Source organism: Corvus cornix, chromosome 1A (genome assembly GCF_000738735.6).
Source record: "Corvus cornix cornix isolate S_Up_H32 chromosome 1A, ASM73873v5, whole genome shotgun sequence".
NCBI lineage: Eukaryota > Metazoa > Chordata > Aves > Passeriformes > Corvidae > Corvus > Corvus cornix.
The window spans coordinates 7658977-7673517 of record NC_047057.1 but is presented as its reverse complement, the minus strand read 5'-3'; the positions used below and the strand labels follow the sequence as shown (position 1 = coordinate 7673517).

The 14541-nt window shown below is 38.6% G+C and overlaps 1 long non-coding RNA gene across 1 annotated transcript; it reads right to left on the bottom strand.

Moving 5' to 3' along the window:
• Positions 1-9882: 9882 nt before the first annotated feature.
• Positions 9883-12144, bottom strand: LOC109143648. The gene is made up of 3 exons (XR_002043950.1): positions 11732-12144; positions 11464-11635; positions 9883-10638 (listed from the first exon to the last, which is right to left on the bottom strand). It is a non-coding gene; the product is annotated as an uncharacterized LOC109143648 (long non-coding RNA).
• Positions 12145-14541: the final 2397 nt, after the last annotated feature.

Genomic DNA, 14541 nt, shown 5'->3' with positions numbered 1-14541 from the left:
AGAGTTTGTCCCAGGGCCAGTACTCCGGGCTTTTCTGAAAGGGTCTCATGGACAGTACTAGCACAGAAAATTAAACCTGGGATCCTTTCCCTAAAACTTTTCATCCCTCAGATACATCCTCTTCCAACACATTTTTCGTTACCAGTATCATTTTCCAAGAGAGATAGGATTCATATTAATCACAGCTGTCTGTTTCTTCAAGCTTCCAGAAGCCACACGTTCATCTCCAAAACAACACATCTGCCATGACATTATCATGGGGATTTTCAGGGTATTTGTACTGATCTGACAGAGGATGATAAGCCTTTTGCAGTGTTGTCTTCCTGCATGAAGGCCCTAAGTTTCTAGTGATGTTCTTGCAGCTTGGGTACACAATAGTCATTGTGATGACAGATCTTGAAAGTCTCAGAGATCTGATCTAAAAGGCAGATCTGAATTTTGTCAAATGCATGAGTATCCTCACTGCAGTGATTGAACCATTTAGGCATTTGGAGAAATATCCCTGTGACAAGACTGCTCATCCTGTGTTGTATAAGCATTGCAGTGCACATGGATAAGTAGCTGTTTGAACTCATCCTTACTCGTATCTCTTGCTGCAGTTACCTCCGTAGATAATTTAATCTATTAATTTACAAAAGGAAAAGATTTTAATGCTTCAAACACTGGTTTGTGGTGCTTTCTCCCCATCTCGTAGAAGGGTGATCATTTTGCTGTAGATAATGTCAGTGGTACAGTACAGTAAGTGTTAATGTGTAAAACTGTGTAGCTCCACCTGACCTAGATCCCTAGAATCCCTCCCCCTGCGTGTGCAAGTGCTCCTCATGCTAATGAGGAAAGCATGCTCCTTGGAGAGGAAATACATCATGCTTCACATCTTAAAGTACTCAAGATGTTTTTTTGACATGCCAGAGATAAATAGCAGGAGGAACAAATACATCCAATACTTGATGAGGTACCATACTACTTGATGAGATACCATAATATACACAAATCCATTATCACTCAGCTGTCTTCCACTACACATGCTGAGACTATCAATAATCACACTTGGTTTGGATTTCTGGGTAATATCCTGAGTTGAATTCAAATACAAGTGTAACCTGGCACTAAGATTTTTTTTCTGCATTACAGGAAAAGCAGAGCTAATTCAAAAACGTGTTGGATTCACTGACAACTTTGAAGAGTGTATCTGTAACTACTTGCTGCAACTGGGTTTTTTTTAAGTTTTACACCCTTTTTCTTCTCCATTTTTCCAGCTTTGACTTAGGAAAGTAAGAAGGTAATAATTTCGTTTTCTGATATTTATGAGAAAATTGAAAAAAAAAAAACCCAGCATAAATTGAGTATTACTTTTTTTTTTTTTTAAGTGGTCTGGCCTTGGTCAACTGCCTTTGAAAAACAAACCAACAGAAGCTTGATTGGACTCAACGGTCATGCTAGATCAAGAATCATAGTTAAAGAATTAAAATAAATGTAACAAGCCAAAAATATTATAAGCATTTTAATGAAGTAATAGAATTCAAAAGAAAATAAATTATTGACTGGCAGACTGAGCACTTGGAAACTTGCAGCTGGCAAAGAAAAGAAGCAACTGTGTTCTTTGGAGTATTTTAGATTCATAGATTACTCCAGTAGTTTAGAAATAGGGCCTGTAACAGGACCTGTAATCCTTAGCCACTGCCTAGCTAGTACTTTTGTTTTCCACATTGCCAATGAATCAGGAAGAAAATACCTCAACAGCACTGCAAACTGCTATGGGGCTTGTACTCATGTAATTATTTTTGCAAGGTTTGACTCCTGATCTACCTGCATGTGGAAAACTCTTATTCATGCCAATGAACACAGATGTAAGAAGAATACTGTATTTCACCTAATTTCTGTATTGAGTAAAACAGAACAAAATTTGGTCATAAGTGGTATGAAATAATCATTGTAAGAAAACATCTCCATCTGGACTTATATACTACATTCAAAGAACAAATAATTACCTGGAAATGGACATTATTTGCAAGACAAATGGATAATATTACAAAACCCTTTCGTGGGCTAAGAGCAAAAATAATAAACCAACCTAAGTACTAAACTGCTCTGGCTTGTAGGCATGACCAGAGAGAGTAAAAGTATGAATAACACAGTCCATGTCAAGCCCCTGCTTTGACCTGTCAACAGGACTCAGAATCAGATCATTACATGCCGCCTTGCACAAGTGGATTTCAATCCTGTTGTATTGTGTGAGCCTCTCTTTCCTGCAGTACAGCTGCATCCAGCAGAGCACAGGATGAGCAGTATTCCATGACTGAGATTGCTGAGATTTCTTTCCATTTGTTGCCCTTCAGTATAAGATTATGCCTCATTTACTCCACACTATCTGAAGTTTCCACAGAAGAATCTTGTTTGTTGTTGCCCCTCTGATTCTTACTCTAACATGAGTTATTTGAGTATTTGAGCACATCTTCAACAAGAAAAAACTCCTCCTTAGCTCCCAGTTTGGGACAAAAAAGTAGAATACACATTTGGCAGAGAAGGAAGAGATTGAGCAACTTTCTTTGTATGATATAAGCAACAAATGCCAAGGGCTCAAAAAATATCCAGCTCTCTCAGATTGCACTCTAGTGCTGTAATCTCTTCTGTGCTTGATGGTTTAAATCACTATTTCTTGTGGTCTCCTCAGTGAATGTAAGAGTACTAAGACTAGCAAACATCATTGCAGCACAGTGCTGTTTGGCACTCCCTGCTCAGCGAGGAGCTGCATGTGAGCACTGTGGAACTCAGTGGGCTCATGCACCAAAAACCCAACGGCAGGGCTAAGATCACTTTGGGATTTAATGGCTGTTTCCCAAAGTCACTGGGACAGACTCAGAGTGGTTATGTTGAATTGTGCAGTGGTACAGAAGAAATTCCACTTTGTAGCTCTGTTTCCTGGGTAAATATTGGACAGTAGTCTGTAGAAGGACAGCAGTGAAATGATAGAATTGATTCTATGATTCAACACTGAGATGGTGACAAAATAAGTGCAAGTGTCAGATACTGCCTTCCACAGCCAAAGGATTCTGCTTCCATTAGCCAGTCCCACATTAAGGGAGACAGATGTTTGGAAAATGGAGTTTTACCTCTTCTGGTATTTGCTGTCTCCTAGCACTGGGATAGAGCAGCTGCCCCAGCTTTTGCCCCTAATGCTGCTCCATCCTCACAGCACTCTAATGCTCCATTTCCACTACAAATTTCATTCAAAGGGGAGAATGGTAAGCCTTTTCTTCTTGCAGGTTATGCAAATTTTCTACAGGGAAATAGGTTTACTTTCCTGCAGCACTGTTATGAAGAACTTCTCTGCAATGTCTGGCATCCCCCAGTATGACTGATGGCTATCATTTGACCTTGACAGGCTTGAGAAATGGGCTGATGTGAAATATGTGGAGTTTGCACTTGTTTGCCAACAAGTCTCTGACCTACCTATTATATTTCAAGTGTCTGCCATCCAAATCCTTCAGTCATGATGTGTTTGTGATTCAGTGGTAAGCCTTTTTAATAATGCAAAATGCCATCCCTTATTTTTGAAGATTGGATTTTCTAGGGAAAAAATAATTTCAGACTACTACTTGGACTGAGAAGAAACAAGCTATTCCAGATGGAAAAATTAAAACAGAGAGGTAAATGGAACTGAAAGAGGTCTCAGAGAAATCTTTGTATAGCTTTAGGGGCCGGAATTGCATTAAACTGACTATAACAAACATGCATTTCATTGCAGCTTCAACTCCAGCTGACAGCCCAGCTATGTAAAGTAATAGTGAAAGGAAAATTGTATGGTAAAAACAAAATATCAGGATGGACTAGGCACTGAAATAAGCTGTTTGGTCCATTTCTCTCTCCCTTTGAACAACTACTTGTAAAATTACTGTAGTACTTGCACACCTCTTGGAGGTGACGGACTGATAAGTTGATTTCATGGAGGGCTATTTTAGGTGGAGTACAAGGTGCTGAAACATTATTTGAGACTCTGAAAAGACTATTCCCTGTCTGCCTTTAGCATAATTCTCAATCATTTAGCTAAAAATATTTCAGATGGTAACAAGTTTTAGCCAGTATAATTGGTATAATCAAAAGTGTTTTAAATGTACAGTTTTGACCATGGGTAGGCTTTTGGATTTCATTTTCTTTTGGTGATTAGTTTATTTGGTTGGTTTTATAGATATCAAAATTTAAGCTACTGCAAGTCTAAATTTAACTTAGCAAAAGTCTTCCTGGGTTATCTGTATAACCCAGAGAAGACAGTCTTCCTTCCTAAGGTCATTTTGAATCTCTAAATTGGATTTTCATTTGAAACTGGCTTTCAAAAGACATTTGCTGACTATGCAATGATTAGAGGATAATTCAATATTGGATGCACCTCACCAGGTTTCAGTGCCTGGTAAGTACATCTTCACCTGAACTAGTCATTTAGGCTCAGTGGGGAGAAATAAACACTTCAGAGTAAAAAATAAACAGGAAAAAAAAATTTAAAAAAAAAATAAAAAAACCCCGCACATTTGTCCAGGCAGCCATAAACAGAATTTATAGAGTGGATATTAAGTAAACCTTTCCATTGAAGAAATCTCAAGTTATATTCCTAATTTTTAAATACCTCTTTATTTTCTGTCCTCTACCTGTCCTCCTATGAAACAGATGTCCTGATTATCCTTAGCATTTAAATGATAATACCTTGATTTTCAACACAGCTTGAAACAAAGATTATTATCCACAAAACGTAAGTATATAATTTGTTCTTTTACTCTGAAGTGACAAAACTTTTGTTGAACTAGCTTCTTGGGTTCAGGATTTAATTTTTATGTAGGAATGTCAAACCCATAAAGGCCAGAACTGGGGGCAATCTGCCCAATTCAGAAGAGGAACATGAGGCTTGGTTCCTTTCATGCCAGATAAGAAACTTATCCTCCACATTGTTGGCAGTTCTACTCTAGGCCTTTTTCCTCTATCTCCCCCTCTCCTTGTCTCCTTTTCCCCACCTCTGAAGAAGTTTTGCCAGGTTTGATTTGACTTCCTTCTCCATCAGAAGAGAAACACACTTTATAATCTAAAATCTGTGAAAAAAAAGAGATTTTTTTTTTCAGGTCAGACTGCTTATAACTATCCTTAGCATCAGCAGAGCAATATAATTAGTTTTGTTTAAGTGGCCAGAAGCCCCTGTTTAAGAAGAGAATAATACGCATTGCGGCAAGCATTAAATGAAAAAAACCAAACCAAAACCCCCAAAAATACTTAAGAAATGGAAATTAAGCTAGTCTTTCAAAACAACTTATAAAAAATTGTTTCATTTCATTTTCTGGCTTTATTCAGTTTTCTATGTGTTCCAATTGTTTTTTTTTTTTAAAGACATGTATTATTGAATTCTTTTTGCTGTAGATACTGCTTTGTGGTAAACAGAACTTGATCTGTCTTTTTCCAATACTTTTGTCAGGCTAAAGAAAATTATTCTAATGCTTTCTGAGTTTTGTTTAATAAGAAGTACACTCACATCTTCCAATGTCCTTTCTTTCAAAACATCAAATAATGAAAAATTTTTCCTCTGAATGTTGTTTCCACATTCATTTTTACTCCTTTTAAATATTACTCTCTCTGCTTTCATTAAAACAGTAGCACTATCTTGGGTTATGATCTGGGAGACTGTCACAGGAAAAAAAAATGGCTCCTACACAGATGATTTTGCTGACCAAGGGTTACAAAAGTTTTTTTATGAGACTCTAGTTGATAACAGAAAAAGGACTCCAGTGCAGTCCTGTTCTGAATATTTTAAAGTGGAAAAGCCCATCTTCATTTATCATGAAGGTTTTCTTCTTGTGCTTGGCCATTCTTCATCTTTAGTCTTGCTGCTCACTGCCTGTTCAATGACCCTCTTACCACCTTTTCTCCTTCAGATTTCTTGATCTCCAGAAGCAAGGTGCTTTCAGAGCCTGTGTTAGATAAATCAATTGCTTGCTCACTCCAGGCCATTGCTATCTTTACAGGCACCTGAACACTAATGGTAGTATGGAGAGCAAAACTGATCACTTAGAATCATTAAGGCTGGAAAAGACCTCTACAACTGAGCACAACCCGTAACACAGCACCACCCTGTTCACCACTAAATGATGTCCCCAAGTGTCGTATCCACATGCTTTCTTTGAACACTTTCAGGGATGGCACTTCTACCACTGCCCTGGGCAGCTTATTCCAATGCCTGACCACTGTCTCAGTGAAGACTTTTTTCCTACTATGTAATCTAAAACTTCCTGTGTACCAGGCTCTCAAACCAGGGGAAAGTCCAGGTGATTTTCAAATGACCTCTGCTCTGTTCCATGCACTCGACCCTGTTCTAGATATGTTGTGTCTTTGTCTGCACAACACACAGCAACTAGTTCAGGATGTTTCTGCTCTTTCTGATTCTCCTCTGGGTGTTGATTATGTGCCCAGTCTCGTACAGTACTTAAAAAACATATTGTTCTCTTGCAGAAGGTCGTTGCATACATATTGAATATACAATGCAATTCTAGACCTCGAAAGAGCTCTTTCAAAGTGATTTTCTTTCACTTGCTAGTAAAAAAGGTCAAAAAACTGCTGCATTTTTCACTCTGAACCAAATCAAAAGCAGAGTTGGATGCTCAGGAATTTGTTCTGCCAGAGATGATGTTATGCTTAGAGCTCAGGGGTCATTAAATATACCAGTATGCTCTTACAAAAATAAGGCACAAAGGCTTCAGCATTAGTGTCAGATACTAAGGGTAAGGCATATTTGAATCAGAACCCTGCCATGAATTTTTAGGCCCATCCAATAAATATCAAGGAACCTCAAGTTTTGTAATCAGTTTCTCAATTCCTAACTGTTGTCTACTACATTTTAGCAATTAATTAAATGATTCCCGTGTGAAACACTTTGTGAGTAAGGGTTAAGTGAAGATGGTGAAGGGCCTGGAGGGGATACCGTACAAGGAGCAGCTGAGGTCACTTGGCTTGTTCACCCTGGAGGAGACTGAGGGGAGACCTCATGATCATTTGTAACTTCCTCACAAGGGGATGCAGAGGGGCAGGCACTCATCTCTTTTTGCTGGTGACGAGTGACAGGACCTGAAGGAATGGACTGAAGTTGTGTCAGGGGAGGTTTAGGTTGGATATCAGAAAAGGTTTTTCACCCAGACGGTGTTTGGCACTGGAACAGGCTCCCCAGGGCAGTGGTGACAGCACCAAGCCTGACAGAGTTCTAGGAGCATTTGGACAACACTCTCAGGCATAGGGTGTGATTGGTGTGCAGGGCCAGGAGTTGGACTTCAATGATCCTTCTGTGTCCCTTCTAACTCAGGATATTCTATGATTTTATGGTTCCTCAGGAATGTCTGTTTTCTCCATCACCTTTCAAGTGACTTTGCAGTGGCCTTCATATCCGGACACTGGCTTGATGAAGTCTTTTTTCACTATGCAACTGCACTTTCACAATCAGCCTACATTTTCCAATTCCAATTGTACTTCCATTTCAGCATTTGAATCCAGCTCCATCGCTTCCCTGACAAATATATCCCAGAGTGGTTTAGCATCTGTACAAATGACATGTTGCAGACACAGTACACCGAAATATGTCGTAAAAATTCAGATTTTATGTGGTAGTCTAAGATATTTGAGTGATAGCACAAACTGTGCTATTCAAGAGCAGATGTAAATTAATAAGTCTTGTATCATGCGTGTTCTTTGCTCTTTTTTGTGCTGTTTCAGAAGTGTATTTCCAGATTAGCTCAGTTATCTCCAAGACAGCTTGAGTCTTCTATTGTCTCATCAGTTAAGAAGACAGTCAAATTCTTACCTTTTGGAGAAGATATTTTGTCTGAGCAGTTCCATGTGTGCTAAGGCATATCCATCTGGCATCCCTGAAGAGAACTCAGTGCAATAAATATTACTACAAATTAGCATAGTTTGAAACCTTGGCTCCAAAATGATTTAATTAACTGTATTTACTGAATGGTCCTGGGATGTATTTTAAGACTACTCCCTGCAGAGAGATGAAGGTAAACAGAGGCTTTGACGCTGCATGTGTATGTTTGTGTGTGCGGACAGGTCTCCTCTGAAACCTTCTCTCATCCAAAATACAAGTTTTGTTTTCTTGTTCCAAATGGAATATCCAGCAACTTAGTCATTGGCAGTAAAACTTTTGGGTGCCTGAAGTCTTCAAAATAAAATGTCAATAGCTGGGGTTTTTTAACATATGACTGAGGGTAAAAGCACTATTGGCAAGGTTTATCAGTAATTAAACTTTCACTCAGTGCAGATACAATCTGTTTGCCTGGGAGTTGAAACAAGAAAGAACATGTATTCTAAAGCATAAACAAAGATCTCATGTCATTATAGTGCTGACCTATCTTTGGTTAAAATACCTTCCAAAACAGCTGTGGATCACTAGGCACGTACTTATGGAGAGGTATTTGGTTGGCAGATTGATGGAGGTTCTCCTTTTGACAGCAGCAAATATTAGCTGTAGGTGGAACAGCAGTAGAGAGGCAGCCAGTTTTGTGAGGAAGAGTAAAAGGGCAACTGGAACCACTTCTAGATGGCTAGACAGATGGAAATGAATTCAGACAGTTTGGAAAGTAAATTAAATTACAACTCAAGTATGTGCAAAAATTAAGAGACTGATAACAAAAGACATTAGGAAAACCTAAAAATTAAATAAAAAAATTATTCAACAACTGCTCAGCTTTGCTGTGTTAGGTGAAATAAAACTCCAGATGGACCAATACCACGATATGTAAGTATGGTGAGGATACTTTAGATTCATATATTGTAACTTGCATTGTATACTAGTAGACTGATCCACCTGCAAAATATCATACATTCATAGTAATGTTTTCTGGAAGACAAAAGAATATTACTTCACAGAATGAGACTGGGTCAGGTCCTCAGCTGATGCAAACTGCCATAGTTACTTTGATTTCAGTGGCATTATGCCAGTTAATTCTGGACTAAATCCTCAACCGAAGATTTTACTTGTAAAAATTTCAAATGTTTCATGTAATACTTTCTGTGCTGGAGAAATTCTCTCTTCCACTTTTCCTCCGTTCTTCTGATTTGTTTCTATAAATTACTCAGCCTCTATTTTCAACAATTAATGCCTTCTTCTGAAGTAATTAAATTAGAACAAATATTTTCCAAGAAGACATAGTAAGAATGTATCACTTGGATTCATTTGCAAGGCAGAGCAATCCTAGTCAAAATGATGTTTCAGTTACTCATTTTTGGAATCTATGGTTACATTGGTATTTGTCTTTTATTTGTTGGAATCTGGAATTGACTTTCAACGTAAGTTTGGTTTTTTATAAGACTCTTGACTTGACTCAGTACCATACACGTGAGATCTGTTGTCAATGTAATATTCCTGTATGTATATATCTATATATATTTTTTTTCTTTTAGGTTTATGTATACAAAAGGAGTTATAGATAATTTTAATACACAATATAACAGTACCATACATGTGAGATTTGGTGTCAAAGTAATATTCCTGTATGTATATATGTATATATATTTTTTTCTTTTAGGTTTATATATACAAAAGCAGTTATAGATAATTTTAATACATAATATAACATATTTATAAGATATAATACATTGTGAAATTAGGAATGATAAGGCAAACCCCAAAATATTGCCCAAGGTCTTAAGAAACATGCAGTTCCTAATTCAGAGATTTTGTATATTATCCTTGGAAAGTGCTCACTCTCTTTGTGTCAGCTCCCCTTTACTTGTTGCGGCTTAAGCCCAGCTGCAGCCACATAGCCACTCACTTCCTCCCCTACCAGCAGGATCAGAGATAGAACTGGAAGGGTATAAAAACCAGGAAACTCATGGGTTGTGATACAGACACTTTAATAAAAGAAGCAAAAGCTGCACATGCAAGCAAAACAAGGAATTAAGTCCCCTCTTCCCATGGGCAGGCAGGTGCTCAGCGATGTCCAGGTGAGCAGGGCCCTATCATGTGTAACAGTAACTTGGGAAGACAAACACCATCACTCCAAACGTGTCCCTCCATTCTCCCTTCTTCCCCTCCCCTTATATGCTGACCATGGTATTGTATGGTCTGGGATATCCCTTTGGTCAGTTGGGGTCATCTATCCCAGCTGTGTCTCCTTGCAACCTCCCATGCACCCTCAGCCCCCTGACCAACATGGCAGTATGAAAAGCAGAAAAGCTCTGTGTAAGCCCTGCTCAGCAGTAACAAAAACATCTCTGTATCATCAACCCTGTGTCCAGGAGAAATCGGAAACACAGCCTCATACCAGCCCCAGTGAAGAAAATTAACTCTACCCCAACCAAAATCTGCACATACTTCTGTTTAATGAGACATATTCTCTTTCCTTATCAATAGATAGTGAGGAGAAAGCTACTGGTACCTGATGTGCTGCCTTGACATATTCAGGTGGAATCAGATTCATCCCACCCAACCTTGCCTTCAGTGCTGTGGTCTTTAGTCTACCTTCCTAGACAAAAGAGGAAAAGCTACTTCCAGAAGATGCTTGTTCTTATCCATCTTATATTCCTCTCTCATGCCAAGGTGAATCAGTCCCTGGGATGTCCATTTTGTTCTCTTTGGGCTAGAAGGAGCTTAGATTTCTAATCTTGAAATTACTGAAATTAGAGGACATAATCACACATATGGTCTGCTTATTAGTTACATATACAGCCAAATAAACTGGCTTGAGAAGACTTTATAAATTTATAAAAGAGAAATTTATAAATTGTGATATTCCTAAACCTACTCACATCATCACTAATGTTCATTGCTGTCTGGGAATTTCCCAACAATTCATGCCAGAAGTGTCTGAAGGAGGAATTGGGGGGGGGGGGGGGGGGAACAGATGATTGCAATATAATCAGATCAATCTTTAGGGAATATTTTGCAAAAGATCAATCATCAACTATCTCTTTATTATAACCTCCCAGGTATTAGACAAGCCATGTGTCAGTGCTTCTGAATTTGAAGGGGGGCAAAATATTCATGGCTGGAAGCAAATCTATTGTATGTGTTGATAGGCATTGAGCAGATATAAAATTAAATTTAGCCTGGTTTGTGCTGATTACGGAACCATTACAGATCTATGTGAAGGCTTAAATGATGTGTCACCCTTAAGATCTGTAAAATTGCCCATTCCATGGGTGACCCATTAAAGTGATCTCTTATGCTTAGAGGGGTTCAGGGTTTTTTTAACTTTTTCTGTGCTTAGGTTATTGGGCAGGCCATAAACTCCAGACCTCTGCCTGGAAGGCAGAAGCTCTCTGTTTGACCTGTGATTGCTCTGTTTATGTCAAAGGAGGTTGCAGGAACAACATACAAATAAGTTAGACCTCTGTCAGTAGGACACATTTGCTTGACCTCAACTTCCTTTACTATTTCTGGAGCTTATAATTTTTATATTATTATTTATATATATTTTATATATAAGCCAAGATTACCAAACACCATAGCTGGACTGAATTTCCTGCTCCACACTGAAAATCAGACTCCTCTCTGAAGCTCTGTTTGTCTCACCCATGTTTCTTCCTCCAGTTTTTCCCTGCCTTCAGAGATTATATATTTGGTCTCTGCTGCAGCTCTTCATGCAAGGCAATAGTCACTGACAGTGTCCTAAAATTGGAAAGGAAGTCATGTTAAGAATTTTGAAAATTTGAATGTTAAATAAACTTTATGAATAGTATAATGAATAATTTATTTATTTATTACCATATGCCACAATCCTCAGTGAATTTTTAGGTTTTATTAACTTTCCATGGAATCTCTTAGATGTTCTCACTATCCAAATTCAGAATAAGTATCTGAAAAAAATATTAAATTAAATCCACTGCAGTATTTCAGATTATAACCTCTCCCTACACACACAAACTACATTAACACAACTGTGTAACTCCCTTTTGACTGAAACTCCAAACAGAAAACCCGTGGATTAACTTTACTCTGGCATACAACAACTTCTACTTGGTTCTAACTCATTACTGACTAATCAGCTCTCTGGCAGGGTCTGGTATATAAAAAGCACCAAAGTAACTTAAAGCCACTTTTGTTCTCCCATCACTTATGTGGGGAGGTATAAAAAACACAATTCAACTCATTGTGCTTTATATACCACTTCATAACCAGCCCTCATCTAGTTTCCCTCTCAACTAATGGCAGTAAAAGGGTTCTGACTAACTTGGGAAAATTATGGCCTCAAATGCTGATGGTTTCCTGAACACAGTTCAGATGGTACGTACACTCAACCTTTGTATTTCCTGGGATATTGGCCTAACCAACAAAAAAAAAAGTACAAGAACTTCATTCACATCACTTTTTTTAGTAGCAGAAAGGGATATTATGTAACTTTGGAAATTTGATAAAGATGCAACTTCAGAGATGGAAAACTTAATGGAAGCATTCTGGTTTCTTCAAAAGAACTATGTATTTTTGCAACAATCATGGCCGAAGAGTCCCCCAGGGCTTGGAGTCCTCTTCTGTACTACTGAAAGGATAATATTTAGAACAGAGACAATCAACTATTCATCCTCTGCCCTGATTTATGCTGTACACTTTGGATAACATTCATGCAGTAGCAGAAATTGTCAAAGCCTTGCCTATCTTTTAGCCCTGGGCAAGAATGGAAAGGGAGTAAGAAGCTTGAATGAAGCACTGAATATAATACACTCTGCTGCTGTGTATAGTAGTTATACACACATTAATATGCTTCTCTGGAAATACTTTTGACCCCTAGGTGTTCAGAGCCTCAGCTTAGTCCTGCTTTTGCCATGAATAAGAGCTTTTTGCCTCGAGAGTCTGTTTTCTGAGGCACCATACAGTGTGACTACTACAGTTTATTTACAGTTTGACATGAGGCTTAAGGAAATGCCCAGAAATACACAGCTGGAAGAGGACAGAATACCAGAGGACAAGGAAGACTGGATGTATCACAGGTGAATAAGGAAATCCTCAGCTTAGGAGACAGCCATGAGGTTAGGACACGTGTGTACTCAGACACAGAACTGGTAACGGTGACAAGAAGAGAGAATTTTTGTTTGATGGCATAGTTCTTGCTGGGATAAGAATGATGACCGGTAGGTGAGGTAACTTATTCACATAATGTTTAATAGTTTTGGCATAACTCAAAGAAAATATAGTCCTCTTCTCTAGGCTTTTAGTAATTTATTAGGCTCTGGGCCACCCAGTTTCACCACCAAACAAGTTCTCTGTAGGCAGCAGCGGGGGGTGTGATTATTCTTTAGGCAGCAATAAAACAAATTTTTTTCCAGATAGGTCAGTGATTCTCAAACTAATTTTTTCCTGTGCTTCTCAATGGGGGGGCCTTGGGATAGGACACAGTAATAATTATTTGGGTCTATGGCTCCCAGGAACTATAGCCCCTGTTTTCTGCTTCTGCGTGTGCGGTCCATCTGTGCCCCTAATCAAAATTACTTCTAGGACAGATAGAAACTTCTTGACTCTTAACTGCCACTGCTTCTTGTGGGAATCTGCCTGGCAATGTGCCCCCTCTTCTTTTTCATTCTCTTTGCCTCTAGCTTGAGAACTCTGATCCTAAGACAGGTTTTGCTTATTTATATATATATATTTTATATATATATATTTAAAATTTAAATTTAAATTAATTGGTCTTCTGAAGGTTTCAACTTCCTCAAGGACTTTGGAGTTGTTCTGGCGAATCATTTCAAGACTTTTTGCCTTGCTAATGTCTTCTTTATTTCTTCCCTCTACTTTTGTCTTTTAAATTCTTCTCCCTCATCATCATGATGTTAGGTTGAGAGCTTGGGAGGGTGGGAGAGGAAAGGAGTAACCCCTCTTCATTCTCTCATTTCCCTGTTTTACCTCTACTACTCTTGTTTTAACACTAAGAGAAACCATTGCAATGTAGTCATGTTTTTTCATTGGCACAGATTCAGTATTCTGAAAAGTAACATCATGCTCTCAATGGCATCTCTGTTTGCTAGGAAATCACTTATTGACTCATGAATGGCTACACCCCTTGCTGAAACTGTCAGGTGTTATAAACACACATGGAACTTTTTTGGGATATGGAGGTTTTGGCTTAGCTGGCATCCTAAGAGGCAATACATACCGGCAAAGTGGAAAGGATCTTCTCGAATTAAACAGAAATGTTTACAAAAAAGTTTAAAACAAGAGCTTAAAGAGAAAGGGGAGAAACTTAACAGAGATAATTTCTTCTTTACTCTGTCTTGAAAAACAATTCTCAGTAAGTTAAACCAGGCAGCCCTGCCTGTGACTGTTCTGGACTCAGCAAAGTTATCTTCTTAAATGAATGCTCCACTTAATGAGATGTTACTTGTCCACATAGTTAACAGTGCGGTGGGTTAATGCCATCCTAGGCAGACCCAGTGTGAGGAGCCAATTCAGTTTTGATTTGCCTTCACAATGGTTGTCAGAGGCATGTGGAGGAGGGGTGCACATGCCCCATGTGCAGGAGGCAACTAGAAGCAGCCTTGTCTCTGAGGTGACTTCGCCAGGCAACACCCGACACGAGCAGGCAGCAG